This window comes from Aricia agestis, chromosome 13 (assembly GCF_905147365.1).
Source record: "Aricia agestis chromosome 13, ilAriAges1.1, whole genome shotgun sequence".
NCBI lineage: Eukaryota > Metazoa > Arthropoda > Insecta > Lepidoptera > Lycaenidae > Aricia > Aricia agestis.
In genome coordinates this window covers 12,388,124-12,409,172 of record NC_056418.1, presented here as the reverse complement: position 1 = coordinate 12,409,172, position 21,049 = coordinate 12,388,124, and positions in this window count along the sequence as shown.

Genomic DNA, 21,049 nt, shown 5'->3' with positions numbered 1-21,049 from the left:
AGCGCTTGCGCTGTGTTTCGCCGAGTGAGTGAGTTTACCGGAGGCCCAATTCCCTTCCCTATCATCCCCTATTCCCTTCCCTTCCCATCCCTACCCTCCCCTATTACCCTATTCCCTCTAAAAAGGCCGGCAACGCACCTGCAGCTCTTCTATTGCTGCGAGTGTCCATGGGCGACGGAAGTTGCTTTCCATCAGGTGACCCGTTTGCTCGTTTGCCCCCCTTCTTTCAATAAAAAAAAAAAATGAAACATTTTTTTTAAAAAGGAAAGTTACTGGCATAAAAGATGTTGCGTATAATATTCGAGTCTCTTTCAAAGTAGGCAATGAAAAAAAAAAAACGGCCAAGTGCGAGTTGGACTCGCGCACGAAAGGTTCCGTACCACAATAGAGCAAAAATAGACTGAAAATTGTGTTTTTTGTATGTATGGGAGCCCCTTAATTATTTCATTTATTATGTTATAAATTATTAAAGTACAAAAATTAAAATGAGTATTTCTTGAATACTCCAAGTGCCTATATTATATATTGCCGTTATTGATATCGAGAAAAAAAATAGCAAAAAATCAAGTTTGTTGTATTGGAGCCCCCCTTAAATATTTGTTTTGTTTTTAGCTACGAATAAGTTTTTAGTATTTGTTGTTATAGCGGCAATAGATAACACACCTTCTGTAAAAATTTCAGAAGTCTAGCTATAGTGGTTCTTGAGTTACAGACACACAGACAGACAGACAGACGGACAGACATCGAAGTCTTAGTATAGGGTCCCGTTTTTACCCTTTAGGTACGGAACCCTAACAAGGCATTTACATCTGTTGTAGATGATTTACAAAGTATTTTCAGAACAACTCTTCAAATATGCCTGCCTGGGACAAATTAAATGTTCGTAAGGTTGCCCAAGCACATACTATGTACATTCTTGCAACATAGCCGGCCTAGTCCAGAGGAATGAACAGGTCAATACGTCTGGAACTAACCATATTATGCGTTTTCCTCATGATGTTTTCTTCACCGTACGAGCGTATTATGTAGGTACTTGAGATCTGATAATGTCTCATTGGTACACGTTTCCACCCGGGGTCGAACCTGAACCCTCTCGAGGGCGAACCAAAAATCTAAACACAGGGGCACGGATGCTGTAGGGCCTAGGCCAGGCATGGCAAACCTTTTTATATGAACGTGCCCTTTTCTGAAGCAAACTTTCTGAAGAAGCCATATACGTGACATTTTTTTTGTGATTCGGTGAGTAAGTATTTAAAAATTTGTCTAATATGGTGTTCACTATGCAGAGGCGAATCTATATCCTTAATTGTAGGTAAAATAATTGCGATACTAGTTTTGTGACCTGTAGCATGCTCTAAATTTTTAGTCACGAGCCACTGGTGGCACGCGTGCCATTGGTTCGCCATCCCTGGCAATTAAATCTTACTAACAAACATTAAAATTGATTCATTGGTCACTTAGCTAAGTTAAGTCGTTAACAGATAGACATCTGCCCATAATCACCTGTCCAGTTGGAGTTTACTGCATTTTAATTAGATTTAAGCCCTGGTTTACTAACTGCTCTTAGTTCTAATGACTTGTTAATATTAAACGTTTCTTTCTTCATTTTCGTTGCTAAGCTTGCTAAAATCTAAACTTTAACAAACATTTTTTTTTTTATGAAATAAGGGGGCAAACCAGCAAACGGGTCACCTGATGGAAAGCAACTTCCGTCGCCCATGGACACTCGCAGCATCAGAAGAGCTGCAGGTGCGTTGCCGGCCTTTGAAGAGGGAATAGGGTAATAGGGGAGGGTAGGGATGGGAAGGGAAGGGAATAGGGGAGGGTAGGAAAGGGAATAGGGTAGGGGATTGGGCCTCCGGTAAACTCACTCACTCGGCGAAACACAGCGCAAGCGCTGTTTCACGCCGGTTTTCTGTGAGAACGTGGTATTTCTCCGGTCGAGCCGGCCATTCGTGCCGAAGCATGGCTCTCCCACGTATAATTCATCAGACTGGTTCATAACATAACAATCAAACATTAATCAGACTGGTTCTTAGAATAGATTACACCTTTGGTATGCTGTCTACCAGATTTTCATAGTAATTAAAATATTTAATATAAATTCTTAAGCTATAAAAGCTATAATATTATTGTTATTAGTAAACCTTTGAAACCACGATAAAAGGCACAGCCAGTACTGAACATTTTTTATTGCAGAAAATGTACGGTTCTCATGGTTTGTTTTCGTGATCGGTGTGCGCAAATGTTTATTAATAATTTATGATACACCTTTAGGGCCTGTTTCACCACTTCCTGATAAGTGCTGGATAGGCTATTTCTTCTTATTTTTTAAAAATGGCTCCTTAGTGAGTTGCCAGTGTATCTACTGGATAGGTTATCTGACAGATGGATTAGTACGGAGTATCTGTCAAGTTAAGTTGTGGATAGCCTATCCGACACTTATCAGGAAGTGGTAAAACAGCCCCTTAGCCTTCTCAGTGTCAATAATTATTATTGTAATATTATAATACTAAGGGCCTGTTTCACCACTTCCTGATAAGGCTATCCACCAATTAACTGGACAGATCAAGTATGGAGAATCTGTCAAAAAATTTGTGAATAGCCTATTCGGCACTTTATCAGAAAGTGGTGAAACAGGCCCTTATCAATATGCTATATCTAGGACCAGTGTACGATCAAGCCATTCTGTTCCTTGCTACTCGGTCATAAGGTTAAAAAATTAAAGCAGATATAATCAATGTACGAGTATACTGTACATTTTGGCGCTGTAACCCAAACATCGAATATACAACAGCAAACCTTTGACTTAGCGCTTTTCGTATAACGAGGACGTCTTAATGATGCTAGCTCATTATGTTACGGCTCGCTTACATGTGCCAGCCGCTTGCACGATATGTGCCAGTCACTATAATTATGATGTACTCTTATGAAATTTAATGAAAATTTATTGCTTTCTTTACAAAGGTTTAATATAATATTTTATACATTAAAAACCTAATTTCGTAACATGACTTAGAGCCTGTTTCACCACTTCCTGATAAGGCTATCCACCAATTAGCTTGACAGATCAAGTATGGAGAATCTGTCAAAAAAGTTGTGAATAGCCTATTAAGCACTTTATCAGAAAGTGGTGAAACAGGCCCTTAATGTAATATTTTGTTAATCCTCTAGGTATCGCAGACATTCACATATTCTATAATATTAATAAGGATTGTATGAACTATGAACAGCACAGACAAGAGTATTATTGGATCTATTTAATAAATTACCAATAAACATGCTGAATATTGTCACAAAATCTTACAATTTTATCAATATTTGGATGTAAAAAAGTAATATGACAGGTTAAATGTAGGGCCTCTGGCGACCTCAGTAATCGACCTTTAGGCAACCTTTAGGACGTTCTATCCTAAATCCTAAAAAGGATAATTAGGTTTCGAATATCTTATCTACACGAGATTTAGTAAGATTAGGTAAAAAATGTAAATATACGACTAACTTTTTTCAGCGGCGTCGTCTACGCAAATAGAGTAGAATTCAAATTTTAATTTCCTCTTTCATCTTGTTTATCTCTAGTTTATGATATTTCGTGATTTAGTCAATGAAAAGTATCTTGTTTTTACATGAAGATTATAGGGATATCATTTATAAATATAAAAAAGCCTGTTTGTTTGTAACGAATGGATTTTAAAAACTAATACAGTAATTTAGGTGACAGCACAAATTAAAAAAAGTAAACCGTAGGAAAGGACACACTTATTAGATTACTTTTAATTGCGAAAAGAATACCTATTGTTAACTCCATAAGTACAATACAGAGATGATTAATGATGATCAAAACTTCAATTTAATGAAGAGTTTGACAGATAATGTATGGGGCTTATGTCAGAACCTTCATATGTTTGCAGCTTCGTAATTAATATTCATCTCTGTGGCAGTAAGTGCATCAACTATTATTATCAATGAACCTTGACTTTTATTTTAAGCTAGAAGACGCCCACAACACCGTTGAGCCAAATTTAGTTTGTCACGCGTGAACACTCTTCTTTTTTGGGATAAAAAGTATCCAATGGCCTTTCTCGGGACTCAGACTATCTCCATACCTAGCAAACGCCTCCGATTTTGACATTATGAGACGAGTAACTACTCGTCTCATAATGTCAAAATTTAATCATCTCGAGAGTGAGATATCTCGTTGGCATATGCTAGGTAGGCAGGGACTCACAGTATCTCCATACAATATGTCGCCTCCGTGGTCTAGTGGTATAGATCGCGGCTCTTGACTCGGAGGTTGTGGGTTCGATTGCTCAAGATATTATAGTTTGGTTAGGACAATGCAGGCTGATCACCTGATTGTCTGACAAGTAAGATGATCCATGCGTCGGATGGGCATGTAAAAGTCGGTCCTGCGCCTGGTCTCTCGCTGGTCGTGTCGGTCTTCCGTCCCACTGGGTTATGAGAGTAAAGGAATAGAGAGTGCTCTTGTGTACTGTGTGCGGCCTGGTTTCAATGAAACCGGCCACCGTCACCGAAACCGGTGTGGGAGCTATTATTATACCTAGCAAAATCGGTTCAGGCAGACAGACAGACACACTTTCACATTTATAACTTTTCGTTCTTTGTCCTTTATAGCAAGTAGATTTAAGATAAGACATTAAATTCATATTATGCTGGAATCTCCACGGAATATAACTTCAGACACTTTATTTCACTGAGGAGTATCTTTTGTATTATTTATTTAAAGTATCTTTCATATTTTTATTCTGTAACTCTTGAACTTTTTACTCCACGAAATATAACATGAAAAATATCTTTTATTTTATACACATTTTGTATAACTTGGATGCCAAAAAATTACTTATTATACATAACATAGTAAAAATTATAATATTAGGCGATCCATACTATTCTATAACACCATTAAATATTAAATTGTCTGCCTGTTCTTCGCTTTTTAAATAGAAATCCCTGAATCGATTTCGATAAATTTTTTAACGGATATACCGCATTATACGGGCTTCTGTACGATGTAAGTACGACTGATATCCAAATCTGTATTAAGTAGTCTAAATTCGAAGCGTTTGTCAGATTTAATCTTTATTCAATTAGTAGATTAGGGAGGAGTCACGGAAAGTTTTGGAGTAGACTATTGTTATGTTGACTGTCTAACACATAAATATGTGTCAGAGAATTTACTTCCGTACTAATAATAAAATCAATTTCTATAAAAACATAGTTCAACGCTTGCGGCGTTGAACTATGTTTTTTATAGAAATTGTGTATGGAGATACTGTGAGTCCCTGGAAAGGACATAGGATACTTTTTACCAGAAAAATACGCTTCCCGCGTGATAGACGAATTTTGGCGCATTGGGCGTCAAAAACGGGCGTCAAATACACTAGTATTTGACGCCCGTATTTGACGCCCAATTTGACGCCCTGACTACTAAGTCAGTAGATAATTTAAGCTTGTACAATTTTAAAAGTTTAATTAAAAGATAAAAGGTTTTCATTTCGTCTGTCTATTTAAATATTAAAAAATCGTATACATTTTTGTTTTAGGCTAGGTTTAGATAAACTCATACGTAGCCTTATGAATATAGAATTGAGCTAGAATATAAATCAGATATTGAAATTCAGCGTGGTGTAAAAAATTCACCGATTCTATTAATTCAAAGCGGAATTTTGTATAGAAATAGTTGTAAAAAAATATATTTAGTTTTGATGATATTATCAACAGACGAACATATAACTTCCCCTTTTTTTAAATCGGTTAAAAATACCTATGTTCTGGATTGAAAAATAAAATATGTAGGTGTATAAAAAGCTGATTGACTGATCTTGCTGGAAACGTAAAAATTGCTATCTTTTGGACATTTTTGCAACCTTAGACGCCCAAAAAATCGAGTATTGACTCTGCCAATATATCTAAAGCCGATATCATGATGATCATTGATAATATCGAAGCTGTCAGACATTTTTCGTGTAATAAAGATTCCTAATTTTCCAATAGGCTGGTAAATCTCGCCAAATCTGATGACGTCACAAACCTGTCGAAAAGAATACCTTCTAAAGCTTTTAGCTAAGTATAAAAATATTCGGCTTTTTGAGTATTATAATCGAATATCTTATATATAAAATTCTCGTGTCACAATGTTAGGCCGCGCACTCCTCTGAAACGGCTTTACTGATTTTAACTAAATTTTACATGCATATTCAGTGGGTCTGAGAATCGGCTACTGGGTACTTTTTATATTGATAAGTGCATTTGTTGAATAAATAATAGTAAATTATTACATCTCGAGACTGACGGTGACCATTGTTTGTGCGACGGGATAGCGATGGACGTTGCCATAGTGACATACTCACTTCAATAAAATAATACGGGCGAAATACTTTATATGGCAAAGAAACGTTTGCCGGGACAGCTAGTAATATTATATAAGACGAGCTTTTGCCCGCGGCTTCGCTCGCGTTAAGAATTATTATTATATACAAACTTTCACCCCCTATTTTAACCCGTTGGTGGTGGAATTGATCAAAATCCTTTCTTAGCGGATGCCTACGTCATAACATCTACCTGCGTGCCAAATTTCAGCCCAATCGGTCCAGTGGTTTAAGCTGTGCGTTGATAGATCACCATGTCAGTCAGTCACCTTTGAGTTTTATATATATATATATATATATATATATATATATATATATATAGATTCTCATGTCGTGGCATTTGTTGCCAAGCTCCTCCAAATAGTCTTTTTAGCAGTGTGCTACGTATTCGTGCTACGTGTTCGTAGCGGTGTGCTACTTGTTCGTAGCGGTGTGCTACGTGTTCGTAGCGGTGTGCTACGTGTTCGTAGCGGTGTGCTACGTGTTCGTAGCGGTGTGCTACGTGTTCGTAGCAGTGTGCTACGTGTTCGTAGCAGTGTGCTACGTGTTCGTAGCAGTGTGCTACGTGTTCCTAGCGGTGTGCTACGTATTCGTAGCGGTGTGCTACTTGTTCGTAGCGGTGTGCTACGTGTTCGTAGCGGTGTGCTACGTGTTCGTAGCAGTGTGCTACGTGTTCGTAGCAGTGTGCTACGTGTTCGTAGCAGTGTGCTACGTGTTCGTAGCGGTGTGCTACGTGTTCCTAGCGGTGTGCTACGTATTCGTAGCGGTGTGCTACGTGTTCGTAGCGGTGTGCTACGTGTTCGTAGCGGTGTGCTACGTGTTCGTAGCGGTGTGCTACGTGTTCGTAGCAGTGTGCTACGTGTTCGTAGCGGTGTGCTACGTGTTCGTAGCGGTGTGCTACGTGTTCGTAGCGGTGTGCTACGTGTTCGTAGCGGTGTGCTACGTGTTCGTAGCGGTGTGCTACGTGTTCGTAGCGGTGTGCTACGTGTTCGTAGCAGTGTGCTACGTGTTCGTAGCAGTGTTCGTAGCAGTGTGATACGTGTTCGTAGCAGTGTGCTACGTGTTCGTAGCAGTGTGCTACGTGTTCGTAGTGGTGTGCTACGTGTTCGTAGCGGTGTGCTACGTGTTCGTAGCGGTGTGCTACGTGTTCGTAGCGGTGTGCTACGTGTTCGTAGCGGTGTGCTACGTGTTCGTAGCGGTGTGCTACGTGTTCGTAGCGGTGTGCTACGTGTTCGTAGCAGTGTGCTACGTGTTCGTAGCAGTGTGCTACGTGTTCGTAGCAGTGTGCTACGTGTTCGTAGCAGTGTGCTACGTGTTCGTAGTAGTGTGCTACGTGTTCGTAGCAGTGTGCTACGTGTTCGTAGCAGTGTGCTACGTGTTCGTAGTAGTGTGCTACGTGTTCGTAGCAGTGTGCTACTTGTTCGTAGCAGTGTGCTACGTGTTCGTAGCAGTGTGCTACGTGTTCGTAGCAGTGGGCTAGTGTGCTACGTGTTCGTAGCAGTGGGTGTGGGTGTTCGTAGTAGTGTGCTACGTGTTCGTAGCAGTGTGCTACGTGTTCGTAGCAGTGTGCTACGTGTTCGTAGCAGTGTGCTACGTGTTCGTAGCAGTGTGCTACGTGTTCGTAGCAGTGGGCTACGTGTTCGTAGCAGTGGGCTTCGTGTTTGTAGTAGAGTGTTTGTGGCAGTATTATATTAAGTAGCATGTAAAATAGTACGCTCAAAGACGCAATTGCTAAAGCCAATTTTCTGTGAATCTATTTTTAAGCGACGAATACCTTAAAATTGTCTTGAGAAGAAGGTCCTACTATACTGTATAGTGAAATAACCGTCCTATTTTCTCGAGGATCCTATTAAGACAACGGAAACTAATTGTTTTACCCAACGCAGCCGTAGATTGTGACGAGGATTAGCTTTAAGTTTGTGTTTTTATTTTATTTTAAGTATTCATTAAGTGTATTTCTGAAGTTTTTATTATTATTCTAATTATTATTCTAATTCTATAATAGGATATTTTTGTTTTTTTGTTTTTGTTACTATTTTTTGGGATAAGTCGAAATTTTATAAGATTAAGAGAGTAAACCGGCCAATTCAGCTTAGAAAGAAAGTATTTTTTTTACCGGGTTGTAGAAACGCCAAAATTCGTCCGTTCGTTGCGTTAATCACGCAGAAACCGCATGTCTTTGCGACAAAAATTATACTATTTCCCTTTCCGTCATTCAAAGTATCTTCATTGCAAATTTTATCAAAATCGATTCATCCGTTAAAGGACAGACATATTTTCGCATTTATATTTGTAATATTAGTAAGAATGATTCGGCTTTTATAACACTGAAAACGTTAGGTAAATAGGTAGGTGTAATTGCTGTCGATCGATTTAACGAAACTGTCTTCTTGTCAATCCGAAGGCTTTGTAATTACGATTCCATTAACTGGAGCCAGTAAATATTTTGTAGATGTATGTAGACTAGTTAGTAGTTCCATTAGTTAGTAGTTAGTGACTTAAATTAAAGTAACAGTGTAGCAACGTAGTAGGTTTGATATAATGTGTATTTTATAGTAAAGTATTAAAATTCTCGGTTTTGTTAGTTTTTTAATTATATTTTCTCTCTTAATTACAGTACTTTTACGAACATACTTTTCTAAAATTTTGATTATATCCTGTAGTGTCAGTCGCAAATACGTCTAATTATTGAGATTACGTTCATTTGAGACTACATCCAGTTGCCAATACGTCCACTCGCAACTGCGTTCGTTGTGACTGAGTCGAGTTGAGACTACGTCTAGTTGTGTCTACGTCTGTTCGCGACTACGCCCAATGAGACTGCACCCAGTTTCGATAGATTTTGCCTCTAGCTAGCAGCTCTGTCCACTTCAAACACTGATTCTGAAAAAACCTTAACATTTCATTACATATATCTATATATATAAAACTCAAGGGTGACTGACTGACTGATTGACATAGTGATCTATCAACGCACAGCCAAAACCACTGGACGGATCGGGCTGAAATTTGGCATGTAGGTAGATGTTATGACGTAGGCATCCGCTAAGAAAGGATTTTGATCAATTCTACCCCCAAGGGGTCAAAATAGGGGATGAAAGTTTGGATATAATAATACTTGCTAACGCGAGCGAAGCCGCGGGCAAAAGCTCGTTTCGTAATAAAAGTGAAAATCCTACAAGCTATAAAAAGGTTATCTGACAACGGGAAACATTGAAAATACATTTTGTCCTAAGCCCGGTAACTGGCTCGGGCCTGGCTTTAAATGAGGGGCGACAGAATAAATTTCACTAGACATTGTTTTCACACAATATTATTACATTTACAATTACGTGCTGTGAGATAAAATTTTAATTTAGTATCTTATATATTTAGGAGCCGCACGCAGGAGATTTGATTACTTAACTTTGAATGAACAGTTTAACATAAAATCTTTGAAGTTTATATCACAATCTTCATGAAAGTAAAGTTACACTGAATGAATATAATATGATATTTAAAGAAAAATAATACAATGGACATGTATATATTAAAATATCTTATGACATAAATAATAACAAAAGTACTTATTTTCTAAATAATCTAATTATATTATTATTGTATAAGTATTTCAGTTTAAAATTTATTTATAATTATTATTTTTATATAAAGCTTATATATTTCTTTAATTGGCAAATTATAGGTATATATTTTTTTGTATAAGAACGACTAATTAATTAATTAATTTTATATAAGTATGTTTAATTCAATTACGCGCCATTGTTGTGGCAGAATGTTAAAACTATAAGTATTTAATAAAACCTTTATATTAACAACATTCTGGCAATAAAAAGACATTTGAATTTGAAAATGAAAAATATTTTGTATCACGTAGGTGCTATGGCAACTTTATGCCGATAGGCGCGAGCGGCTATAGCCCGCTGAATTTTATTTATGATTTGAATACAAAAAAAAAACTTCCCAAGTCTATCGTACAACTAAGATAGAATCATTTTACTATGGGAAAACATCCATTAAAATTTCACGCAGTACCTATTAAAGCAGGTATTTTTTAAAAACTTGGTTCGACGCAGTATGTTTTTTTTTTTTTTTTTTAATGAAATAAAGGGGGCAAACGAGCAAACGGGTCACCTGATAGAAAGCAACTTCAACATCAGAAGAGCTGCAAGTGCGTTGTCGGCCTTTTAAGAAGGAACAGGGTAATAGGGGAGGGTAAGGAAGGAAAGGGAAGGGAATAGGGGAGGGTAGAGAAGGGAAGGGAATAGGGGAGGGTAGGGAAGGGAATAGGGGAGGGTAGGGAAGGGAATAGGGTAGGGGATTGGGCCTCCGGTAAACTCACTCACTCGGCGAAACACAGCGCAAGCGCTGTTTCACGCCGGTTTTCTGTGAGAACGTGGTATTTCTCCGGTCGAGCCGACCCATTCGTGCCGAAGCATGGCTCTCCCACGTATATGTTTAGGTATTAATAATAATAATATGAGTTTTAATGTGTTAGATATTTTTTTAGTGTTAGATATGTTTCGGTTCAGAAATTTCGGACAATGTGCGGCTGGGCTTAATCGGCATAGTCTCTTCTAACAATTATTATATCTGACTTAAATAAATATTAAATAAGATATTATTTATGTAATTAATTATTATTATTTTGAATATTAAATATTTTCTGTTAATGCGGTGTTGCAATAATTAGTAAAATGAAAACTCGTATATCCAATACGTGACCTATAATAATATTATGTTAGATATTTTTAAATTTACAAAACAATATTATGGTTATAACTGATTATTTTTGTGTGTGTTTTTGTGCCTACTTCAAAATTTCTTGCCAGAAAATAATGAATCATAAAAGTGGGACCAATCGCCAGATGATAAAAATATGTTAAAAATTCATATCTGGTCATTGGGCCCACTGGCCTAAAAACCTTGGGACGAAACTCCAGATTACTCATCCGATCGACGTCACCTGACACATAATGTCAGATGCCTGCCGGAACGCACTCTGCTCATATATTTTGTATCTGACGTCCGGTCCGGATGAGTTGTCAGATGCCGTCTATCGGATGGCAGAAATTTTTAATTGCGTTCCGGCGGGCGTCTGACATTATGTGTCAGATGACGCAGATGATGTCGATCGGATGGCAGTTCAAATGTTTCTGACCTCGCGCTCTCTCTTACATTTTGTACTGATCCGAGTGAGCTCGAACTCGCCGGAAGGAAATTTCGGATAGTGTGCGGGGTGGCGGTCCGGCCGACGTTCAAATATTTCGTATCAGAAATTTCGGACAATATGCGGCCGGGCTAAATCTCCCTGAGACTGAATCAGAGTTGACAGAATTATAGAGTATAGTTTTTATTATTCGTAGGTGCCGACTTAGAATTACTGATGTTGACATTTTTAAATTTGACGTATTATGACGAAAATCATCGCTAGGGTCACAATAGACATAACTACCAGTAGTTCGACTGCAAAGAAACGGACAGGTTTCAATATCTGTCAAATTCGTCGGGTTTCACTAGGATTATGAACGGAATGTGCCTCGCGCTGGCTGATATAATTTATTTTTAAATATTTAAAATAAAGATTTCAAAATTGGATTCTGTCAATTTTAATCGCATGTGCCAAAACACAAACAACAATAAGACCAAAGAGGAACACGTCCAGCGAATATGGAACACGTCCAGCGAATATGTCATATTTTTAAATTCGTAGGTAACAAGTTAACAACCCTAGCGACGATTTTCGTCATAATACGTCAAAATTAAAAATTTCAACATCAGTTCTAAGCCGGCATACTCTATCATTCTGTCTACTCTGCTAGGGTTGTTAACTTGTTACCTACGAATTTAAAACTATGACATATTCGCTGGACGTGTTCGTCTTTGGTCGTGTTGTTGTTTGTGTTTTGGCACATGCGATTAAAATTAACAGAATCCAATTTTGAAATCTTTATTTTAAATATTTAAAAATAAATTATATAATCAGCCAGCGCGAGGCACATTCCGTTCATAATCCTAGTGAAACCCTACGAATTTGACAGATATTGAAACCTGTCCGTTTGTTTGCAGTCGAACTACCTACTCTACTGGTCTATTGTGACTGAAGTAACGACAACATTTCAAAATTTGTACTGAATTGACAGATTTCAATTGCGACATCTTGCAAATCTGTCAAATCCATACAAATTTAGAAATGCATGCTCACATCGCGTTGCGGTCTGAATTGACCCAGAAGTGACTTTCCGATCTTTTACGCGGCCGACAAAAATCAAATAAAATGCAACTTTATGATATAGACTATAGGTATCATTTTCTACTGACATGTGTGTGGCGATGCTGCCGCCGCTTGTGGTGTTAAAGCTAGTGGCGTAGAATAAAATGAAACCTATAACCTATGTCACAAGGTGACATTTTATTTGAATTTTTTCGGTCGCGGTCGCTCGCGGCAAAGATCAGAAAGTCACCTTGTCTTCTACTTCATCTCTTTCTGTCGCAACGCTTCGGATAACGCTATGCATCAAAATGGCAAATGATACTTTTTTTTCTAATATTATAAATGCAAAAGTTTATCAGCTGTCTGTCTGTTTGTTACCTCTATACTCTGTTCTTTGTTTACTACAAATATATGATCCCCGCTTAGTAAAACATTCCATTATTGGAATAAGATGTACCTTTGTACAAAACATATTGTTAGTTTAAAACTGTTTTTTTTTACTTCTATTGTGTGTACATAAATTGTAAATAAATAAAATATATAACATGCACGCAAACCGTCGGAGTAGAACCGCAACACAGCAGAGCAATGATACTTTGCTCCTCAGCTTTGCTCTTACAATGATTGTTTACAGTACCAAAGAACAATGACAATATTATGCTTACTCCATATAAACAATGCTTTATTTCTATACGGCACGTAAAGGGAAAAATAGCAATCTCTTTATTAACGTGTCCATTATTTATCACGGCTTTCAGGGAGACCATTATAGAAAATATTTTATGTGTTACGCGCCGTTGAGGTCATAGGATGTCATATACAAATTACAGAGTACATGGTATATACAATTATACAAATGAAAATACGATTTTCATTTGTATTTTAAGATGTACAATGTATACAGATTATTTTTTTAAATATGCATCCGTAAGAAAATTCAAAACAAAACTCGGTTGAGTCGTTTTTGGAGGAGTTCGCGCATGAACTCCTCCAAAAACGGCTCAACCGATTTTAATGACATTTTGTGTGTACATTTTTTAAACCTAAGAATAGGTTTTTATCAACTTTTTATATTGATACTAGAAATAATTTATATTGCAAAACAACTTTTACCGGGTCAGCTAGGTGCTATATTTACATTCATATACACATACCTTTTTTGACGACCTCTGTGGCTCAGTTGGTGGCGCGTTGGTAGCGCAAGCTGGGGGTCCCGGGTTCGAGTCCCGCCGACGATACAAAAAGTTTTCAATGTTCCTGGGTGTTGGATGTGTATTAAATATATGTATAATATAATAAAAATCGTAAATATATGTATAATATAAAAGTATTAAATATATTTCTGTTGTCTGGTACCCGTAACACAAGTCCTTCAGGTACTTATTACGGGGCCAGACTGACGTGGTGTGAAGCGTCTCTGATCTGACGCGGGAGAGCCATGTTTCGGTAGGAATAGGCTGGCTCGACAGGAGAAATACCACGGGCTCACAGAAAACCGGCGTGAAACAGTGCTTGCGCCGTATTTCGCCGAGTGAGTGAGTGAGGCCCAATCCCCTACCCTTTTCCCTTCCCTACCCTCTCCTATTTTCTTCCCTACCCTCATAAAAGGCCGGCAATGCGCCTGCAGCTCTTCTAATGCTGCGAGTGTCCATGCCCCAAGGGCGACGGAAGTTGCTTTCCATCAGGTGACCCGTTTTCTCGTTTGCCCCCTTATTTCATAAAAAAAAATATTTACCTACGCTAAAAAAGTAACCCCTTCTAACCTAAAAACTTTACTTCTCTTATCTAGTACCTTGACCTCGTTAAGCTCGTTAACCCTACGCGTATCCGAGAACAAGTTTGCGAAGATAGTTGAAATGATTTCTACATCATTTCGTGAAGGGTCTTCCCTTGGAACTATCAAGTACCTACACGAAGCCCTTAGACGACAAACGAGCAAGTAATGGTCCTACAAAGTCAACTCGAATAAATGTTCAAATTTATTCCGCTTTTTTCGTTTGATTATAATATTTGGTTTCTGTTTTTTGTTCTCATTGTTTGTAAGACTCGAGGATTCGGGTTTCACTTTTGATGTTATTGGAAGCCTTAAAATGTATTATTAGGAGTGTAAAAATGTGATGAATTAGTGAATTAAAATTCAAGAAAATATATGTGTATGTCAAGAATAATATAATCTTATATATAAAATTCTCATGTCACAATGTTAGTCACCGTACTCCTCCGAAACGGCTTTACTGATTTTTACCAAATTTTATATGCATATACTGAATAAGCATATAAAATTTGCCGTGTCTGAGAATCGGCTACTGGGTACTTTTTATATTGATAAGTGCATTTGTTCAATAAATAATAACAAATTATTACAACTCGAGACTGACGACGACCATTGTTTGTGCGACGGGATAGCCGCGATGGTCGTTGCCATGGTGACATCCTAATTAGTCACTTTAATAAAATAATATGGGAGAAATACTTTATATAGCAAAACAACGTTTGCCGGGACAGCTAGTTTTATATAATATGAATAACATATCATCACGCAAACAGTAGGCAATGATTGGATTGTTATCTAGTAACTTTATCTTATTTTTGAAATCTTAACGTTCTAAGTATATTGAGTAACCAAAAAATCTTAACAGCGATCGTTTCGCTTTCCCAGAGTAAAAATTTAAGCAAGTAAAATTAAAGTTTTAACTGAAATAAACTCAAACGTTGCTAGGTTTATAGCGAAAATAAAGTTAATACTTAATTCTAACGACTCCACATTAAACACAACTAATATAGACTGACGGTTAGTGGCTAGTAAAAGTTTATTTAGTTATTGTATTTTCACTAGGACTTACTGTGGAATGAGAATAATTTCACTTTCTTTTCAAACCTGTTGAACGCATTTGAAAATAGAACACTTTATTTTTCATTAAACAAAATTAGTGGTACAGACATTTTACGATACAGGGAAAATGAAAAATAGCAAAATACATTTTTTTTTCTCATTTTATCTAAACTCAAAATTTTGCGATAGTATTTGTCTATAATTATTAATTATACAATTATAAGCACTACAATATTATAATACTCTTCTCAACACAAAAACATAATGGCTTCGTTGTTGCCAATAATTGAAGGATACAACACAAAATTATACAGGTAAAAAAAAAACAAAAAACGAACAAAGCCAAACGCAAACATTTCAAATGTTCCAAACGGCAAACACACAACAAAAAGGTTTCCAAATTCAACCTTTATAAGTTGCGTGGAAATTATTGCTGAAAAATGTATAAAGCTCCGATGTTTTTTGTAAACACACTCTGTGGTGTTAGTCGCTAGGGTTGTCGGTTTTTTATTAAGTTAAAAATGTATAATATCTTAGTAAAGTATTATGCTGCTTTAATTAATTTATCGTAACTTTATGTTACATTTTATAATGATCACATACATTCAATAACGTATATTTTCACAAGCAAATTGATATATTTTTGTACTTTTCTTCGATAAAACAGAATATTACGTACTTTGACGTTTATAAAAGTGACTAATGACACCATAATAATATATTTTACAGAATACGAATTAAGTAATTATAACTCAATAAAAAAGTAAAACGTTTGTTTATATACAATCCCTATATCCTATTTACAAACATATCGAAACATATTTATTGAATATGATTTAATTGAGTAAAAAAAAATCAGCCATGTGCGAGTTGGACTCGCCCATGAAGGGTTCAAACAGCAGCAATAAGGTTTATTTTTATGAAATTAAAAGGATTTTGATATTTTTTTATATTTCAGGTGATTTAATGAAAGTTGAATGAAGGTTTACCATTTCGTTAAAGTATAAAAAACCACTTTGCTAGATCGCGTTCAAACCAATTTTCGTTGGTAGTTTTTATAGTAATTTACATCATATATTATATATTTAGACGAGCTTATGCCCGCGGCTTCGCTCGCGTTAAGAAGTATTATTAAATACAAACTTTCATCCCCTATTTGAACCCTTGGGGTTAGAGTTTATCAAAATCCTTTCTTAGCAGATGCGTACGTCATAACATCTACCTGCATGCCAAATTTCAGCCCGATCCGTCCAGTGGTTTGGTCTGTGCGTTGATAGATCACTATGTCAATCAATCAGTCAGTCACCTTTGAGTTTTATATATATATATATAGACTTATCATGCCCCTACCTTAGAAGTTAGAGTGGGAGGGGGGGACAGATTTTGCCACTTTGGAAGAATCTCTCTCGCAAACTATTCGGGTTAGAGAAAAATTTGAAACCTCAATATGATTTTTGAAGACTTAAGTATCCACTATCCATAGGTACCCACACTCATAGGTTAGATGATTTTTTTTTTGTTTTAGTTGTGCCGACACCTAAAATCTTTAATAACTTTTCCATTTTTGTATCAAAATCTTAATGCCGTTCACAAACTACATCAACTTACTAAGTTTCAATAGTATAGCTCTTATAGTTTCGGAGAAAAGTAGCTGTGACATACGGACGGACAGACAGACAGACAGACATGACGAATCTATAAGGGTTGCGTTTTTTGCCATTTGGCTACGGAACCCTAAAACAGCCTAACTAATAAATAAAATCAGCTTTGTGTCAGCCCTACCTGGTACAGTCAGTAAATAAAGTACAAGGTTGTACGTGATTTTGACGTTTTTATTGGCTCCCCGCGCTTGAAGCTAGTAGTTACACTCAAAATTCGTATGTAACGTTTGCATACGTGAGAAGTTATAACGACTGCAACTATATGAAAAATACTAGATGACGCCCGCAACTTCATTGCGCCAAAATTCGTTTATCGCGGCGGAACCGTACATTTTTCAGGGTTAAAAAGTATCCTATGTCCTTTCTCGGGTCTCAAAGTATCCCCATACTAAATTGCATCAAAATCGGTTCAGCGGTTTGGGCGTGAAGAGGTGACAAACAGACAGACACACCTTCGCATTTATAATATTAGTATGGATATTAGCTATTTCACTACCGTTTAGGTGAATAAAATATATCTTGTAGTAAAACTACAAGTCTTTGTAGATTCGTCGAAAGATCTTGAAATATCCAAATGCTTGGGAATTTTGAAAAAGAAGAAAAGAAAAAAGTGGCTATATTTTGGGTCTTTTCAGATTCTGAATTTTAATCGATCACCAAAAAGAAGCAGCAAGCAGGTATTTTTTAATTATTTAAAACCCAATGGGGTAATTTTTAGGGTTCCGTACCCAAAGGGTAAAAACGGGACCCTATTACTGAGACTTCGATGTCTGTCCGTCTGTCCGTCTGTCTCCAGGCTGTAACTCAAGAACCGCTTTAGCTAAAATATTCACAGATTGTGTATTTCTGTTGTCGCTATAACAACAAATACTAAAAACAAAATAAAATAAATATTTAAGGGGCGCTCCCATACAACAAACGTGATTTTTTTGGCCTTTTTTGCTCGTTTATATTTTCCAACTTGAGTAGTTATCTAGTTCTTCGAGTAGTTTAGTTAACCTGGTTTGGAAACTCGTATCATTTCTATTCGAATTACAATTGCATGACTAAAATCGGGCCAACCCAGTTCACAGATAGCTTAAATAATAAATAAGACGGACTCAAAGTATCTTTTATGACTTGCTATGTGGAATGTATGAACCAGTAAATCGAACGTTGCAGCTTGTTTTATTTCCGCCAAAGCATATACTCGTGCCATGCATGGCACTAGATTTCTAGATAATATTAGTAAGATAGACAGCTTTGTTATTTGATCAAGTTATTATTAATCTTAGCCCACATATTAATGAGTACTACATATTAATGACTAATAAGTATTATGACTAAAACCGATCCGAAACAGATTTTTACAAGGTAGCGAAACATGGTATTATAATAATTATACTATTGCATCGACTTTTACGAGTATGCAATTTTATTTTCCGAGCCAGCAAAATATAATAATAATATTATTAAACCATTCCACGGTCCAGCTCATAAGGACCTAACTCGAGGACGTTAAAAGTCTGATTCAGAAATATACTTAATATTTTTATTTACTTTCTGAATTCTTTTGATAAATCATGTAGACATTTTAAAAGGAACTATATTTTCTATCACCAAAATTTATATTTGTCATCAAGTTGTATCACCTAATAAATAGATCTATCGCCACGAAATATTTTCGTTCTCAGATAAACAAAAATTGTTCCCAGGTATGAATTATCAAATTAATGTTAATATATGTGTAAAATAAGAGATCGATAACCAATAAAATTATATTGCATTACATAAATATAAACTTCGTTCTTATAATAACAGTTTTGTTACTTAAATAATAGTTCTGTGCTCAGAATGGTAGATCTGTCACCAAATAAATCGATTATCGATCCCTGACTGCGACTCCTTTTTATTTGATATTTTGTCACCAATACAGTAGTAACATTTTATTTCGTTCAGATATTAAATTAATAGTATTCGTTACCAATTTAATACATCAATTTATAATTTTAATGAAAAAATGATCAAAGGGGCGGAGACAAATTGGCGCGCTTTAAAAATTGACCAATCCGGCCTCAACGATGGGTAGTAGGTAACTAGGTTCGATTTTTTTTTTATTATTTTAACTTTAATTAAGTGTTTTATCTACTATTCTGCTAGCCATAAGCCAGCTATTTTAAACCAGCGCTGATTGTTCAGTGGTAATTATTTTAAACAATAAATATTGATTATTTTGACTTTAATTGTTTTATTTACTACTCTGCTAAAAATTTTATTTAAATATAATTTATACTACCAGTGGAAATTTAGAACCTTGGGAGTCTAGTTAAGTAGCAGAATCTTTTGGTTGAAACGATGATGACAACACTAATTTTTTATTTGAACTTAATGCAATTTTCTAGTAACATAATATGATTTATTGGTGATCTCTTTAAATTGGTTTGCTTAAATACTTATTAGGACACACCTATTATAATACATACAAAAACATTTATTTGGTACTAGACCTTATATCTCAGGATTTTAGGTGATTTATTGTGGAACTGATTTTGCATTGTTTGGTGACTACATTTTGGTGACAGATCTACTATTTTGAGGACAAACCCTATTATTTAAGAAACACAAAACTAATTAAATTGGTGATAGCTTAAATGATACCCATTTTAAAATATCCTTGGACCTATACGTACGAAAGGTAAACTGAAATAAAAGATTGCTCTATACCAGTGTTTTTCAACCTTTTTAATGATGGTATGAAAAATATGACTCGACTCGACCCGAAGGGTGGGGACCCTTTGTTTTTGTATCATGTATGTATGTTTATGAATATATAATTATACATCTTTTTGTTAAAATGCTCCTACTACTTCATTATTTTTTTCCTGAAATAGTTCTCTCAACCTCTGGCGACCCTACTACATAAGCGACCCCACAGGTTGAAAAACACTGTTCGATACATTATTTTTTTTAGATAAAATATAAATCTTTACCGAACTTGTCCTTGATATTTTCTTCGTATTTTCTCGTTATTTTTAAGCGAGTGATTTATCTGAGATCGTAAATCTGGCAACAAATAAACTAATACAAATTGATTACACAAGATATATTACAGATAAACATTGACTTTATCCATTTCAAATGTTGTAGTATCCATACTAATATGTATTATAAATCTGAAAGTGTGTCTGTCTGTCTGTTACCTCTTCGCGGCCGAACCACTGAACTGATTTTGCTGAAATTGGGTGTGGAAATACTTTGAGTCCCGGAGAACGAAATAGGATTCTTTTTATCCGGAAAAATGTACGGTTTCCGCATGATAAATATCTAGTTAGTAATAAGTCCTTACTACAAAAATCTGCAGCGTGTATTACCGGGACGTTTCAGTTATTAAATACTAGATGATGCCCCCAACTCCGTTGCGCCAAAACTTGTTTATCGCGCGGGGATCGTACATTTTTTCGAAACAAAAAGTATTCTATGTCCTTTCCCGGGGCTCAAAGTATCTCCATGCCAAATTTCAGCAAAATCGGTTCAGAGGTTTGGGCGTGAAGAGGTGACAGACAGACAGACAGACACACTTTCGCATTTATAATATTAAGTATGGATTTCCAATAAATAGGTATCCTTAGGAAAGCCACATAATATAATATAACGAGTAACGACAACGACAAAGTTAACGACAAAAAGCTGGCTGCCTCGAAGAAATATCATTTAAAATTTTCACTAAAAGTACGTTACTACCTCCTTGTGACCCTAAGATTATAGTATTATCTTATATTATCTTTAGCAAGCAATTCTTGTATTTATATAATTATATAATTGGAATCTCGGAATCTGCTCCAACGATTTTCATGAAATTTAGTTTATATAGGGGGTTTTGGGGGCGATAAATCGATCTAGCTAGGAATCATTTTCAGAAAATGTCATTTTATTCGTGTTTTATCGAATACTGAGCAAAGCTCGGTCAAATAGCTAG